At 39.4% G+C, this 16,372-nt stretch overlaps 1 protein-coding gene across 2 annotated transcripts in view; it reads right to left on the bottom strand.

The window, feature by feature from the left end:
• Positions 1 to 4,219, bottom strand: part of USP33 (ubiquitin specific peptidase 33) — a 71,961-nt gene extending 67,742 nt beyond the window's left edge. For both annotated transcript variants that reach the window (XM_060089982.1, XM_060089981.1), the window contains exon 1: positions 3,992 to 4,219. The gene's annotated coding sequence lies outside the window, so the exon portion shown is untranslated. The remainder of the gene's footprint in view (positions 1 to 3,991) is intronic.
• Positions 4,220 to 16,372: the final 12,153 nt, after the last annotated feature.

Below are 16,372 nucleotides of genomic sequence, written 5' to 3' on the forward strand. Positions count from 1 at the left end.
CAATGAATATAACAGAGTTCTAATAGAAGCGCAAATCAGCTGATGGTGATTTTCACCCTAAGTCACTTCTGAGCAAGATGGAGGGGTAATTAAATTAACAGAATATCAACATTATGGGACAGTCATTAAAACTACTTAAGTAGAACATGTAGAATCATGGAAAAACAAATGCAACCACCATATTCAAATGAGAACCACTCTAAGAAATTTTGTCAATTTTTTTCTTTACCAGAATATTGTTGATTATAAAAAAGAATCAGAATTTATTCATCTAAATAATGCCTCTACTAAAAATATTAGCAATTCCTCCTTCAGGATTTTATAAATAGTTAAAAAATATAAGAAATCTTCTTATTCTATGTCACATTCAGTCTCATATTTTCACCATACTGCCGTATTTCAGGACGCACTAGCCCCAGGCATTTAGAGGTTAATTTAACAAAGGCCCAATCAAGTATGGGTCAGACACTGTGTACCTAGTAGGGGTGGCAGCACTGTTCAGATCTCCACCCTACTTTCCCTTTTGAATGACTGGTCACCTACACTCTACTTTATCAACACTCTTCAACACCCTGTAATTAATTCCTTTATTCTCCTGAAATAACTAATTTGAATGTCAGTGACCTTCTGTCAACCCTCCTCAATCACAAGTTACATAACTCTCAAACCTCAGTGCCATTTTAGAGTCCCTCCTCATTTTCTATATTCTACTAGTTGCCAAATTCTACTGCTTGCTTCTTTATCCATCACTTCTCAACTCACATTTCTTCTAGATCTCCACCTAAACTGAGGCTTTTATTTCACATCTTGATTATTTAATAAGAATGCCTATTAACAGACACAGTTGACATCTGGCCCCCATCCCGTCAGCTCACCTTGCAGCTGGTACAGATAGTATCCTGACAGCTTCCCACCTCCACCAACAGGAGCCTGCCCAACCCTAGCTAAGACAATGGGAAGTGCTCGAAACATTTCAACAACAACCTCAATCAGTGAGGACTGGAGTAGGTGGAAAAACTCCCCAGCTACCCTCCAGTTAGTAGGACAATTCTAAGGCAGCTCTACAAAAATGTCCACAGGATTAACCCCCAGTTGCCCATCACTGGCTTTTTTTCCCTTTCCTGACTCTTTACCCACTCCCTCACTTGTGCTTCCTGGCATCTCACCTGCTGCACCCGTGTTATCTCAAGGTCTGCTTACAAGATAGCACTTTGGAGAAACTATAAGGGCCACAAAAGTGACACTATTGGGGCTTCCCTGGTGGCGCAGTGGCTGAGAGTCCGCCTGCCAATGCAGGGGACACGGGTTCGTGCCCCGGTCCGGGAAGATTCCACATGCCGCGGAGCGGCTGGGCCCGTGAGCCATGGCCGCTGAGCCTGCGCGTCCGGAGCCTGCGCTCCACAACGGGAGAGACCACAACAGTGAGAGGCCCACATAACGCAAAAAAAAAAAAAAAAAAGTGACACTATCAAGATCTTGCTTAACCTAAAGCTGCCCAAGTGTTCTCTTGGTCTCAATCATCTCCCAATTACAGCTCATTCTGCATTCATATGGATCACATACCTCTTCTAACCAAACATCTTCAATGAAGGCCTTCGTAATTTGTCTTTTTCATCTCCTATTTCTAACTTAGATAAATCATAACTTATTATCAGCCAAATTGTTGTACTGATCCTTTCTCAAATATAAGTTGTACCTTTCCAGGAACGCAATAATCTATTGTTTTTAGAAATGTCCTCCAATATTCGCCTGTTGAAAACCTTGCAAAGCTCACTCATCTCAAATATCATCTCTATCAAGATTCAATCACAAGTAATGTCTCCCTCACCTAAATTCCTGATTGTAATAGTCATAAGACATTTTACCACAGTTTTGTAAAAAACTACCCTACTTGACTACAAGCCTGACTCTAAATTCTTTAAGGGTAGAAACCACATTCCATTCTTTTTATTTTCCAAAGGGCTTTCTTTCCCTGATAGACCCGTAGATATTGACCTACATGGACTTCTAAAGTAACTTTTGAAAAGAACATTTATTTTTATATATGCATTCTTAAGTATTAGTACAAAATTCATGCTCCTTTTTATAGACAAACAAACTGAGCTTATCTCAGACTCTTTGGGACTAACCTATTTATCAAAATGCTCCTGAAATCGCATGCAGACTTAAAAAAAAGTTTAAAAATGACACTAAAGAAAGCTGTTACTTATTCCTTTATTTTTGGGAAATGATTACATTTCATGTTTCTCACCAAAAATCTTTCACCATTTATGTACTTCATTTCCTTGCAAAGAGTCCAGAGTCTGTCCCATGTTATACTTCACAGTGCTCCAATACTTAGCTGAATTCCAATTTATATCAAAGGCTAATTCAAGATTATTTCAGGCTTTAGGGAAATTCTGATCCTTACACAATCTCGAAATGCTCCTGTCATGGGAAAAGACTTTACTTCTTGGCATTTCTAACTCAGAGGACTGGCATGAGGATCAAATAAGATTGTATATGTGAAAGGTCATTGAAAATTCTAACAATAAATAAATGTACAAATTATCTCCTTAACTCTGAATTTCAAACGATTAAAATAATCTATTTACTACAATCTGACGTCATTAAATTCACTGTTATTTGTTACAAATAGGCTATAAAGTCGTAAGTTATAAAGAGCTCAAGACAAAAAAGTGAAAGCTGGCTATAAACCAGATCAAAAATAAGAAGCAATCTTAAGTAGACTATCCCTCTTGCATATGGCAAGAGGTCAAATATTTTATTCCTGCAATACTTTTGTACTGTCCTTTTTTTTTTAATCCTGCCAAAGTAAATTAAATAACATCAAGCCCCCGGTGTAGTATAACTTATTACTATTACTTTTCCTTAAAATTAGCACTGTCTTTCAGTAAGATTCCTACTTTTCCCCATGTTTATATTAATAGCATGAATTCACTAACAATATTCGTATTAGGTTCAAATCAAATACCTTATTATCTGCTTTGGTCAGAACTTTCCAAATGATACAATTGTCTCAACCAGAACTGGAACTAGAACAGCCTCATTATTTTTTGAAACAAGCTTTCCTTAAAAGAAAAATAATCTCATTAAACTAAAAAAAATCTACTCTTCTATACATCTATTAAGCAAGAAGTCTAGAGATCCTTATCGTAAGTTTAGAGCCTATGCTCCTGCCAGCGTTTTCCCCTCTGGCCCAATCTTCCCGGCCTTATACAGATTATATGAGAGCATAAATCCTAAAAATACTTGAGTGCAAAACACCCATAATCATCCAACAGCTCAATTTGCACCCTGTAAATATTCCAATGAAGAGTATTTTGTAGTAGGTAAAATATGTAAGATTAACGGTCTGGGAAACCACACACCATGGAAGCTGACTCAAACAAAAGCTGCGGATGGACAGACCGCAAGGGGTAACCTCTGAAACAGTAAGGATTAAATATTCGTCTAAGAAAAATTTCAGTGACGATGACGCCTAGGTTTTCCTGCTGACAACAATGAATACGGGACCCCTGGGGCTGCACGAATGGGTCCGATCACCCCAAATACGCCACAAAGCGAAACCAGAACCCAGGAGCCAGCGCACTGCGGGGCTTTCAGTCGCCTGCGCCCACCGTGCTGGGCTGATAAGCCGGCATGCGGAGACCGAGGAAAAGAGAGGAGGCCCGCTTCGGGACTCGTCTCACCCCTCCTTCCTCCCGCTTCCCAGGGGAGCGCCCCCTGGGGACCCTTCCTCAAATCTACGACTGACTCGCATCCTCCGCCGCCCCTACTGGGGAGGCCACCAATCATCCCTGCAGCGCACAGTACCGGAGGGGCCTAGGCCTTCTATCCACCCGCTCGCCCACCACCACCCCGAACCAAGAAAAAGAGGCCGCTGCAGCAGCCACAGTCCCGGCGCGCGGGAGCGAAAACACAAACCGACCCCTGGCTGCAGGCGAGGCGCACTTCGGCCCCGCGCCCCTCCCAACAGCTACGCGCTCACCTCCACGGCCTTCCCCACGGGCCCCGCCAGCGCGGCCGACGGTGGCCTGCGGCCGCACCTCCCACCAGCTCCTCTTTTCCTCCCCTGGCTTAGGAGGGGGCGGCTTCGCTTCTAGATGGCCGGAAAACGGACCCGCAGCTCAGCCTGCGGGATACCAGCCTCCCGGCCACTTCCCGCAGCAGCTCCAGCTCCTTCCGGTGTTTCCGCAACCGCCGCCGGCGTCTAGGGCGTCACAGGAGGGCGAGGAGGGCGGGCAGGGGCGGGGCCGCGAGGAAAGCTCGTCCCGCCTCTGGGGCGTGGCCTCGGAGGCCGGGTCCAGGTGTGGAGACCCAAGCTGCTCTCACAGCTGGGACTTCCAAAGTAGCTAGCGGCACAGGGGCCGTACGTGCAGAGCAGTTTTAGATTTGGGGCACTTTTCGTTTCTACACATGTTCTCCCCCTCTTCTGCAGTTACACTACGACCATTAGCAGGTCTGTCTCTATGCATTACAGAATTTGCGTTAAGGCTGTCCACTGAAGGGCCTCAGGTTTCCGACCTTGTGCAAAGAAAAATTAGACTACTTAATTCAATTCAACCCTTTTTCCTTCCTCTCTTTCTTCTCCCAACGTCTTCGGACATAGACTCTCTGAAAGTCATTGTGTTTATTTTTCCACATCTACAAAGTAGAAATTCATCTCTCCCATTTTCCCTTAGGCCAAGATCAAGATCAAATCAAATATTTATTGAAACTTTAGTATCTGCTTAGTGACTAGAGCATTTGAAGAGATCTGCCTTGTAATTTATGGATCTGTTAAAATCCGTTCAATTGATTGATATGCAAATAATAAAAACAGTTAAATTAATATTAATTAATTGTTCAAATTGCCAGTTTCAACATGTCTGTTTACCTCTATCTTTTTGGTCTCCCAAATGGGAGCTTGTACTCAAGCATTATGTAAGATGCTCAATCTCCATCAGCAACAAATAGAGAATATGAGAGCTTTCAATTCCATTCATATGGTAAAAATAGAAGAAGTTTTGCCAGCATCCTATATAGGGATTGACACCAAGGCCTCAGTTTGCACCACAACCTATCCTGGGTTCACTGATGGTCAGCGTATTTCAAAATATTGCAGTTTACATGCTTCAGGATGTCAGCAATGTGGTTAATTTTTATTTTTAAAAAATCAAATATCTAAATGTTTTTAAATGTTTATACTCCTCTGTAAAGACATAAGAGAACGATCATGAAAATCATTTGTTCCCTGATGTCTTGTAGCGAAGTACTGTCTGACTTAAAGGAGAATTTTATAGGTTTATTTGAAAAAAGACAAGTGTTTTAAATTTTCTGACCTTTGCTGTGATGACAAGTAGCTGTCAATGATATGCTAATAACAAAAAAAAATTTTAATATATACATTTATCCTATGGCCCCAAAGTAAAAGTTGTGTTTCAAAAACGAGTGAGAACTGCTTTTGGAAAGAAACTTGTACAATGAAGAGAGCATTTTGAAAAAGGAGGTTTGAAACTGTTTCCATTATTTAGTAATATTGCTGCCAAAAATTGTGTCACCTATAAAAAAACTCATCTCTGCATCAAAAGACACAATTAAGAGATGAAAAATCAAGCCAGCAAATAGAAGATATTTTAAATATGTATTGGGTTGGCCAAAAACTTCCTTCAGTTTTTAAGTAAAAATAAAAAACACATTTTTCATTTTCACCATGAACTTTATTGAACAACATATTCACCGTTTTATTCCACTACCTTCTGCCATTTTTCAGGCAACTTCATGATTCCAACTTCCCAAAAATTTTTATCTTTTTGAGCAAAGAACTGTTCCAGGTGTCTTTTACAGTCTTCCAGGGAACTGAAATTTTTTCCATTAAGAGAATTTTTTAAAGAACAAAATAAATGGAAATCCGAAGGTGCAATGTCTGGTGAATACGGTGGATGAATCAGAACTTCCCAGCCAAGCTGTAACAGCTTTTGCCTGGTCATGAAAGAAACACGTGGTCTTGCGTTATCCTGATGGAAGATTATACGTTTTCTGTTGACTAATTCCGGATGCTTTTCGTTGAGTGCTGCTTTCAGTTGGTCTAACTGGGAGCAGTACTTGTCAGAATTAATCGTCTGGTTTTCAGGAAGGAGCTCATAATAAACTCCCTTCCAATCCCACCATATACACAGCATCACCTTCTTTGGATGAAGACCGGCCTTTGGTGTGGTTGGTGGTGTTTTACTTCTCTTGCCCCACGATCTCTTCCATTCCACGTTATTGTACAGTGTCCACTTTTCATTGCCTGTCACAATTTCTTTCAAAAATGGAACGTTTTCATTACGTTTAAGTAGAGAATCTCGTGCAGAAATATGGTCAAGAAGGGTTTTTTTGCTTAACTTATGTGAAACCCAAACATCAAAGCAATTCACATAACCAAGCTGGTGCAAATGATTTTCAATGCTTGATTTGGATATTTTGAGTATGTCGGCTCTCTCCCGTGTGGTATAACGTTGATTGTTCTTGGTTAATGTCGCAATGTGATCGCTATCAACTTCAACTTGTCTACCCGACCGTGGAGCATCATCCAGCGAGAAATCTCCATCACAAAACTTCGCAAACCACTTCTGACATGTTCGATCAGTCACAGCACCTTCTCCATACACTGCACAAATCTTTTCTTGCGTTTCGGTTGCGTTTTTACCTTTCTTGAAATAATAAAGCATAATATGCCAAAAATGTTGCTTTTTTTCTTCCATCTTCAATATTAAAATGGCTACACAAAAATTCACCAGTTTTGATAAGTTTTTTGTTTGGGGGGGCGGTTTTGTGTGGTTTTTTTTGTTTTTGTTTTTGCGGTACGCAGGCCTCTCACTGTTGTGGCCTCTCCCGTTGCGGAGCACAGGCTCCGGACGCGCAGACTCAACGGCCATGGCTCACGGGCCCAGCCGCTCCGCGGCATGTGGGATCTTCCCAGATCGGAGCACGAACCCATGTTCCCGGCATCGGCAGGCGGACTCTCAACCACTGCGCCACCAGGGAAGTCCAAGTTTTTTTTTTTTTTTTTTTTTTAAATGCATGCTGATATGGCAGCTGTCACAATACAATCTAACAAAATTGTTTCGAATGAAGTTAAAGACAACTAAGCACTACTAGAGCCGTCTTAGGAGAAAAACCAAACGAACTTTTTGGCCAACCCAATATAACTAATAAAGAGCTCATATATAAATGTGTGTATATATGTGTGCATGTGTGTGTGTGTATGTATGTATATATATATGTGTGTGTGTGTGTGTGTTTCCATGAATCAATAAGACAATTAAATAGACAAAAGGCAAAAGTCATTGCTCCAGAAATTCCTGCATGGAAGATGTATCAGGCATGTTATGTTACCGCAGAGTGTGAGCAAATTTAGCCCAACCCCAAAGTCTCCCCACCAACCTGCTTGATAACCAACATCCTCTTTGGCTTACCTGTCCTTCAGGGGTCTTAAGGCAAAGGGAAGACAAATGATGTGACTGTTCAAGGCAGGTGTGGCTCATTGCCTAGATGACAGCAGGCAAGTGCCTCTCATGTGGCCAACAGGTCAAATCTTTGCTGTGGATCTGTCCTTATAAACGAAGCAAATGCACTCTGACAATGCAATCTCTCTCCCACTTTTAGCGTTCATGGATTCCCACCCTCCCTGTGAACTCATGGTTTACATTTATCCTTTTATCCCTTTATATAGAATCCTTAATCCCTTACTTTTCTTCAAATAATACCTCAACAGTAGGCTGTAAAGAAGGATGCTATCACTGGGAAATCTATCAGCTCCCCTCTCAGAGAGGAGAGATTATAGATTCCATAGTGTGAACACCCAGCTGAATCACACTAATTCTGGTATAGAACTCTGGAGGTGCCATCCATGTCCAATATGATGTGAACTGTATGCCCTGGAGCTGTGCATCAGGCCAGGTAGTGAAGGCTCTCCAAATGGGGCTGATGGCGGGGATGGGGCAGGGCAGGAAATGAATATCAAAGCAAATACTTTCTCCTTTTTTGCAACTAAGGGCAAGTAAAATAGCAAAGCACAAAACATACATTTCAATGCTCACGTAATTGAGACTGAATAAGCTTTCGCAAATGCTATTCCCTCAGACACACTTCTGTCAGATATACTTTGACCAGATACCAAACTCCTATCCCTCATTTACCTAATTCCTACCTAGATATTCCCTGCTTAAAGTAGCACTCTTGGACTTCCCTGGTGGCGGAGTGGTTAAGAATCTGACTGCCAATGCAGGGGACACAGGTTTGAGCCCTGGTCCGGGAAGACCCCACATGCCACAAAGCAACTAAGCCCATGTGCCACAACTACTGAGCCCGTGTGCCACAACTACTGAGCCCACGTGCCACAACTACTGAAGCCCATGTGCCTAGAGCCATGCTCCACAACAAGAAAAGCCACTGCAATGAGAAGCCACTCACCGCAACAAAAAGTAGCCCCTGCTTGCCACAACTAGAGAAACCCCACGCACAGCAACGAAGACACAATGCAGCCAAAAATAAATAAATTTATTTTAAAAATAATAAATTAGCACTCTTAAACAAAACAAATAAATTAATTAAAGTAGCACTCTTCACCCCATTACTTCTCATTTCATTATCCTGTTTGTTTCTTTCAGAGAATTTATTATGAATTTGAATTATTTTAAGATTTTTGTGTGCACCTAATTTTTTGCCTATCTTCTCTGAACTGTAAGTATTTCTGTCTTGTTCACAATATTCTCAGAGATCAGCATTGCAGGACTCAAATATTTGCTGTCTCTCAAGTGGGGACAGTGGATATTAGCCCCCTGGTAGATATTTGGCAATATCCTTGAAGAGGACTGGAGGGAAAAAGAGTCACATTCCTTTGCATTAACATGACAGGAGAGTCCAAAACCTTGTTAGTGCCACTGCTGAGAAACCCTGATTTAAACTGAGGCTTTATGTTTTTGGTTATAAGTGACAGAAACCTAATTAAACTGTGGTTCCTAATTTGATGAACAAACTGAATTTGGTAGGGGGTAAGCAGAAACCAATTTTCTTCTCTCTCATTACTGTCCCTGAATATTTCTGAGGATCCCTCTCTATTCCTCAGACAAAATCTTAGGCAAAGCCTTTAGCTTTTTTCCCTGGTATTATGATCTCTTTTTCATTCATTCCTTAAATTTTCCATCTTACAGTTCTAAGAGCAGAGTTCCTAGTTTAAAAAAATCCCAGATAATGGGCAAATTGTCTTCACCTGGGTTAAGTGCATGCCTAGGGGCATTCAACCATAGGGTCAGGGGGCATAAAAGAACAGAGCAGCTCCAAAGACAACTATGTGGATGAATGGAATGAAAGTTTTCAAGAGAGAAAAATAAGGGGTCAAGTCAACCCAATATCACACACACACACACACACACACACAAATGATATTGGTTTAAAGGCTGAGAAAGAAGATTTCTGATGGGTCAGAGGAGGAAGGATTTTTTTAGGCAGAGAGAACAGCATAGGTGAAAGCACATGAGCAAGAGGCCATGTGTTAATTTGGGAATTTGTAAGGAGTCGATATTACTAGAGCAGAGACTGAGGGCAGGGAGTAATGGAACAGACTAGACGCAGAAGGCAGATCATGAGTGATCATGTCTGCTAAGTAGACTTTTCCCTCTAAAGATCCATGAAGAACTTTGAGAAAGGTAGTGACATAATGAGATGTATATATTAGATTACTTGGATAGTAATGATGAGCATAGTTTGGAGACTATTGCAGAATCCAGACAAAGGAAGGTAAGGGCCTAGCAGTAGAGATGGCTGTGAGAACTACTTAGGAGATAAAAATCAATAGACTTTGAACAGACTACATGGGAGATAGAACTTAGGAAGTTTCCTCTATGGATCCTCTTTATTTCTATTTTGAGAGTTCACTAACAATTTTTTCTGACTCTAGTCTCAGTCTACTCTAGTACAGTGCCATACTTCTGAACACAACTCTTCCTAAAACACAAATCCAATCATGTAGCTCTTTAATGACTCCTTGTTGCCCCAGAGAATTTTTTCTCCCCAAGTGTCTAGGGTGAAAGGAGAAAATTTCCTAGGATTTAATATCTAAGGATCTTGTGCTGGTCTGAACCAGAGAATACCTTTCCAAATTGCGTGTCCTAGGCACCTGCTCCCCTAACCCTAGTCCCCTTTGGCTTTAGTATTAGCCAAATTTACTCCTCTTATCTCATTTTTTTTTATACCCAACGAAACACACTGCCCTCAAACTATTCTAATCTACATCCCATTCTCCTAAAAGGCAAAACACTTGCTTGTGCCTCTCCTATTTAGTGCTGCTTTCCCTAACCCTATCCCTTAGAAGGACCTTTTGTCCTTTGCCCTTTATCTTAAGAGCGAACTCTACTCATCTCTCAAGAGTCACCTGCTAGGAGAAGCTTTCATCAATGTTCCCAGGTCATGTGGGTCCTTCCTTGTATTCTATGTCATGCTCTCTAGTGATATTATACTGCTGATTATAAATTATACAGTGTAATGCCATTATTATATATTGCAATAATTTTTTCACTTTTCAGTCTCCTGAACCAAACTATGCGCAGGGATTTTCTTACTCACCCTAGTATTTCCAGCATTGAGCACACTACAGGGCACAATGTAGGAAATGGATAAATTAATAAATTTTCTGCTTAAAAAGATGAATAAATGTGAAAATATTAAAGAAATATGATATACTGTCTAACTTGAAGAGATAGTAATTTTCTTTTTCTTTTTCTTTTTTTTTTTTTTTTTTTTGCTCTGTTGGGTCTTCATTGCTGCACTCGGGCTTTCTCTAGTTGCAGCGAGCGAGGGCTACTCTTTGTTGTGGCGTGCAGGCTTCTCACTATGGTGGCTTCTCTTGTGGAGCATGGGCTCTAGGCACACGGGCTTCAGTAATTGTGGCTCACAGGCTCTAGAGTGCAGGCTCAGTAGTTGTGGTGCACAGGCTTAGTTGCTCCGGGGCATGTGGGATCTTCCTGGACCAGGGCTTGAACCCGTGTCCCCTGCATTGGCAGGAGGATTCTTAACCACTGCGCCACCAGGGAAGTCCCAGTAATTTTCTTATACATTTAAAAATGTTTACCATTTAAATGTATAGACAGCAGATACAGTTCTTTTCATTTTATTACTTTTAGAAATAGCACATGGTTTTCTAGACCTTTGTAACATTATGAATTCTAAATGTACAAAATAAGAATTCTTGTTTCCTTGAGGTTTAATTTTACTATGATTGCTCTTTATTTTTTTTTTAATATTTATTTATTTATTTGGCTGTGCCGGGTCTTAGTTGAGGCATGCGGGATATTCCCTGCCACGTGTGGGGTCTTTGCTGTGGCATGCAGTATCTAGCTCCTGCCTTGGGAGACCACAGTCTTAGCCACTGGACCACCAGGGAAGTCCCTATGGCTCTTTTTTTTTTTTTTTACATTTTTAAATTGTATTTTATTTATTTGTTTATACAGTGGGTTCTTATTAGTTATCTATTTTATACGTATTAGTGTATACATGTCAATCCCAATCTCCCAATTCATCACACCACCACCACCCCAGCCAATTTCCCGCCTTGGTGGCCAGAGATTTATTCTCTACATCTGTGTCTCTATTTCTGCCTTGCAGACCAGTTCATCTGTACCATTTTTCTAGATTCCACGTATATGCGTTAATATACAATATTTGTTTTTCTCTTTCTGACTTACTTCACTCTGTATGACAGTCTCTAGATCCACTCACATCTCTACAAATGACCAAATTTCATTCCTTTTTATGGCTGAGTAATATTCCATTGTATATATGTACCACATCTTCTTTATCCATTCGTCTGTCGATGGGCATTTAGGTTGCTTCCATGACCTGGCTATTGTAAATAGTGCTGCAATGAACATTGAGGTGTATGTGTCTTTTTGAATTATGGCTTTCTCTGGGTATATGCTCAGTAGTGGGATTGCTGGGTCATAAGGTAATTCTATTTTTAGTTTTTTAAGGAACCTCCATATTGTTCTCCATAGTGGCTGTATCAATTTACATTTCCACCAACAGGGCAGGAGGGCTCCCTTTCTCCACACCCTCTCCAGCATTTGTTGTTTGTAGATTTTCTGATGATGTCCATTCTGACTGGTGTGAGGTGATACCTCATTGTAGTTTTGATTTGCATTGCTCTAATAATTAGTGATATTGAGCAGATTTTCATGTGCTTCTTGGCCATCTGTATGTCTTCTTTGGAGAAATGTCTATTGAGGGCTTCTGACCATTTCTGGATTGGGTTGTTTGTTTTTTTACTATTGAGCTGCATGAGCTGTTTATATATTTTGCAGATTAATCCTTTGTCCTTTGATTCATTTGCAAGTATTTTCTCCCATTCTGAGGGTTGTCTTTTCATCCTGCTTGTAGTTTCCTTTGCTTTTCAAAATGTTTTAAGTTTCATTAGGTCCCATTTGTTCATTTTTGTTTATATTTCCATTACTCTAGGAGGTGGATCAAAACAGATCTTGCTGTGATTTATGTCATAGAGTGTTCTTCCTATGTTTTCCTCTAAGAGATTTATAGTGTCCAGTCTTACATTTAGGTCTCTAATCCATTTTGAGTTTATTTTTGTGTATGGTGTTAGGGAGTGTTCTAATTTCATTCTTTTACATGTAGCTGTCCAGTTTTCCCAGCACCACTTATTGAAGAGACTGTCTTTTCTCCATTGTATATCCTTGCCTCCTTTGTCATAGATTAATTAAACATAGGTGTGTGGCTTTACCTCTGGGTTTTCTATCCTATTCCATTGATCTATGTTTCTGATTTTGTTCCAGTACCATATTGTCCTGATTACTGTAGCTTTGCAGTATAGTCTGAAGTCAGGGAGTCTGATTCCTCCAGCTCGATTTTTTTTTCCCTCAAGACTGCTTATCTACTCGGGGTCTTTTGTGTCTCCATACAAATTTTAAGATCTTTTGTTTTAGTTCTGTAAAAAAATGCTACTGGTAATTTGAAAGGGATTGCATTGAATCTGCAGATTGCTTTGGTAGTATAGCCATTTTCATAATATTGATTCTTCCAATCCAAGAACATGGTATATCTCTCTATCTGTTTGTGTCATCTTTGATTTCTTTCATCAGTGTCTTATAGTTTTCTGAGTGCAGCTTTTTTATCTCCTTAGGTAGGTTTAGTCCTAGGTATTTTATACTTCTTCTTGCAATGGTGAATGGGATTGTGTCCTTAATTTCCCTTTCTGATCTTTCATTGTTAGTGTAGAGGAATGCAAGAGATTTCTGTGAAATAATTTTCTATTCTGCAACTTTACCAAATTAATTGATTAGCTCTAGTAGCTTTCTGGTGGTATCTTTAGGATTCTCTATGTATGGTGTCATGTCATCTGCAAACAGTGATAGTTTTACTTCTTCTTTTCCAATTTGTTTTCCTCTTATTTCTTTTTCTTCTCTGATTGCCATGGCTAGGACTTCCAAAACAATGTTGAATAACAGTAGTGAGACAGGACACCCTTGTCTTGTTCTTGATCTTAGAGGAAATGCTTTCAATTTTTCACCATTGAGAATGATATTTGCTGTGGGTTTGTTATATATGGACTTTATTATGTTGAGGTAGGTTCCCTCTATGCCCACTTTCTGGAGAGTTTTTTTTTAAATCATAAATGGGTGTTAAATTTTGTTAAAAGCTTTTTCTGCATATATTGAGATGATCATATGGCTTTTATTCTTTAATTTGTTACTATGGTGTGTCACATTGATTAATTTGCATATATTGAAGAATCCTTGCATCCCTGAGATAAATCCCACTTGATCATGTTGTATGATCCTTTTAATGTGTTGTTGGATTCTGTTTGCTAGTGTTTTGTTGAGGATTTTTGCATCTATATTCATCAGTGGTAATGGTCTGTAATTTTCTTTTTTGTAGTATCTCCGTCTGGTTTTGGTATCAGGGTGATGGTGGCCTCAGAAAACGCGTTTGGGTGTGTTCCTTCCACTGCAATTTTTTGGAAGAATTTGAGAAGGATGGGTGTTAGCTCTTCTCTAAATGTTTGATAGAATTCACCTGTGAAGCCATCTGGTCCTGGACTTTTGTCTGTTGGAAGATTTTTAATCACAGTTTCATTTTCATTACTTGTGATTGGTTTGTTCATATTTTCTATTTCTTCCTGGTTGAATCTTGGAAGGTTATACCTTTCTAAGAATTTGTCCATTTCTTCTACCTTGCCCATTTCATTGACATATAGTTGCTTGTAGTAATCTCTCATGATCCTTTGTATTTCTGCGGTGTCTGTTGTAACTTCTCCTTTTTCATTTCTTATTTTATTGATTTGAGTCCTCTCCCTCTTTTTCTTGATGAGCCTGGCTAAAGGTTTGTCAATTTCATTTATCTTCTCAAAGAACCAGCTTTTAGTTTTATTGATCTTTGCTACTCTTTTCTTTGTTTGTATTTCATTTATTTCTGATCTGATCTTTATGATTTTTTTCCTTCTACTAACTTTGGGTTTTGTTTGTTCTTCTTTCTATAGTTCCTTTAGGTATAAGGTTAGATTGTTTATTTGAGATATTTCTTGTTCCTTGAGGTAGGCTTGTATTGCTATAAACTTCCCTCTTAGAACTGCTTTTGCTGCATCCCATAGGTTTTGGATCATCCTGTTTTCATTGTCATTTGTCTCTAGGTATTTTTTGATTTCCTCTTTGATTTCTTTAGTGATCTCTTGATTATTTAGTTACGTATTGTTTAGCCTCCATGTGTTTGTGTTTTTTACATTTTTTCCCTGTAATTGATTTCTAATCTCATAGCGTTGTGGTTGGAAAAGATGCTTGGTATTATTTTTATTTTCTTAAATTTACTGAGGCTTGATCTGTGACCCAAGATGTGATCTATCCTGGAGAATGTTCCCTGTGAAATTACAAAGAAAGTGTAATCTGCTGTTTTTGGATAGAATGTCCTATAAATATCAATTAAATCTATCTGGTCTGTTGTGTCATTTAAAGCTTGTGTTTCCTTTTTAATTTTCTGTCTTGATGATTTATCCATTGGTGTAAGTGAGGTGCTAAAGTTCCCTACTATTACTGTGTTACTGTCAATTTCCTCCTTTATAGCTGTTAACAGTTCCATTATGCATCGAGGTGCTCCTATGTTGGGTGCATATATATTTATAATTGCTATATCTTCTCCTTAGATTGGTCCCTTAATCATTATGTAGTGTTCTTCCTTGTAAAATTCTTTATTTTAAAGTCTATTTTATCTGAGTATTTCTACTCCAGCTTTCTTTTGATTTCCATTTGCATGGAATATCTTTTTCCATCCCCTCACTTTCAGACTGTATGTGTCCCTAGGTCTGAAGTAGGTCTCTTATAGACAGCATATATATAGGTCTTGTTTTTGTATCCATTTATCGAGCCTGTGTCTTTTGGTTGGAGCATTTAATCCATTCACGTTTAAGGTAATTATCAATATGTATGTTCCTATGACCATTTTCTTAATGTAATGGGTTTGTCTTTGTAGGTCTTTTTCTGCTCTTGTGTTTCCCACTTAGAGAAGTTCCTTTAGCCTTTGTTGTAGAGCTGATTTGGTGGTGCTGAATTCTCTTAGCTTTTCCTGTTGTAAAACTTTTGATTTCAACATCGAATCTGAATGAGATCCTTGTCGGGTAGAGTAATCTTGGTTGTACGTTCTTAACTTTCATCACTTTAAATATATCATGCCACTCCCTTCTGGTTTGTAGAGTTTCTGCTGAGAAATCAGCTGTTAACCTTATGGGAGTTCCCTTGTATGTTATTTGTCATTTTTCCCTTGTTGCTTTCAATAATTTGTCTTTAATTTATGTCAATTTGATTACTATGTGTCTCGGCCTGTTTCTCCTTGGGTTTATCCTTCCTGGGGCTCTCTGCACTTCCTGGACTTTGGTGGCTATTTCCTTTCTCATGTTAGGGAAGTTTTCGAGTATAATCTCTTCAAATATTTTCTTTGATAGGTTCCTTTCCTTCTCTTCACTCCTTCTGGGACCCCTATAATTCAAATATTGGTGTGTTTAATGTTGTCCCAGAGGTCTCTTAGGCTGTCTTCATCTCTTTTCATTCTTCTTTTCTTTATTCTGTTCTGTGGCAGTGAATTCCACCATTCTGTCTTCCAGGTCACTTATCCATTCTTCTGCCTCAGTTATTCTGCTATTGATTATTTCTAGTGTATTTTTCATGTCAGTTATTGTATTGTTTATCTCTGTTTATTCATTCTTTAATTCTTCTAGGTGTTTGTTCTTTAATTCTTCTTGGTCTTTGTTAAACATTTCTTGCATCTTCTCGATCTTTGCCTCCATTCTTTTTCTGAGGTCCTGGATCATCTTCACTATCATTATTCTGATTTCTTTTTCTGGAAGTTTGCCTAT

This window comes from Mesoplodon densirostris, chromosome 2 (assembly GCF_025265405.1).
Source record: "Mesoplodon densirostris isolate mMesDen1 chromosome 2, mMesDen1 primary haplotype, whole genome shotgun sequence".
In the NCBI taxonomy this organism is placed as follows: Eukaryota; Metazoa; Chordata; class Mammalia; order Artiodactyla; family Ziphiidae; genus Mesoplodon; species Mesoplodon densirostris.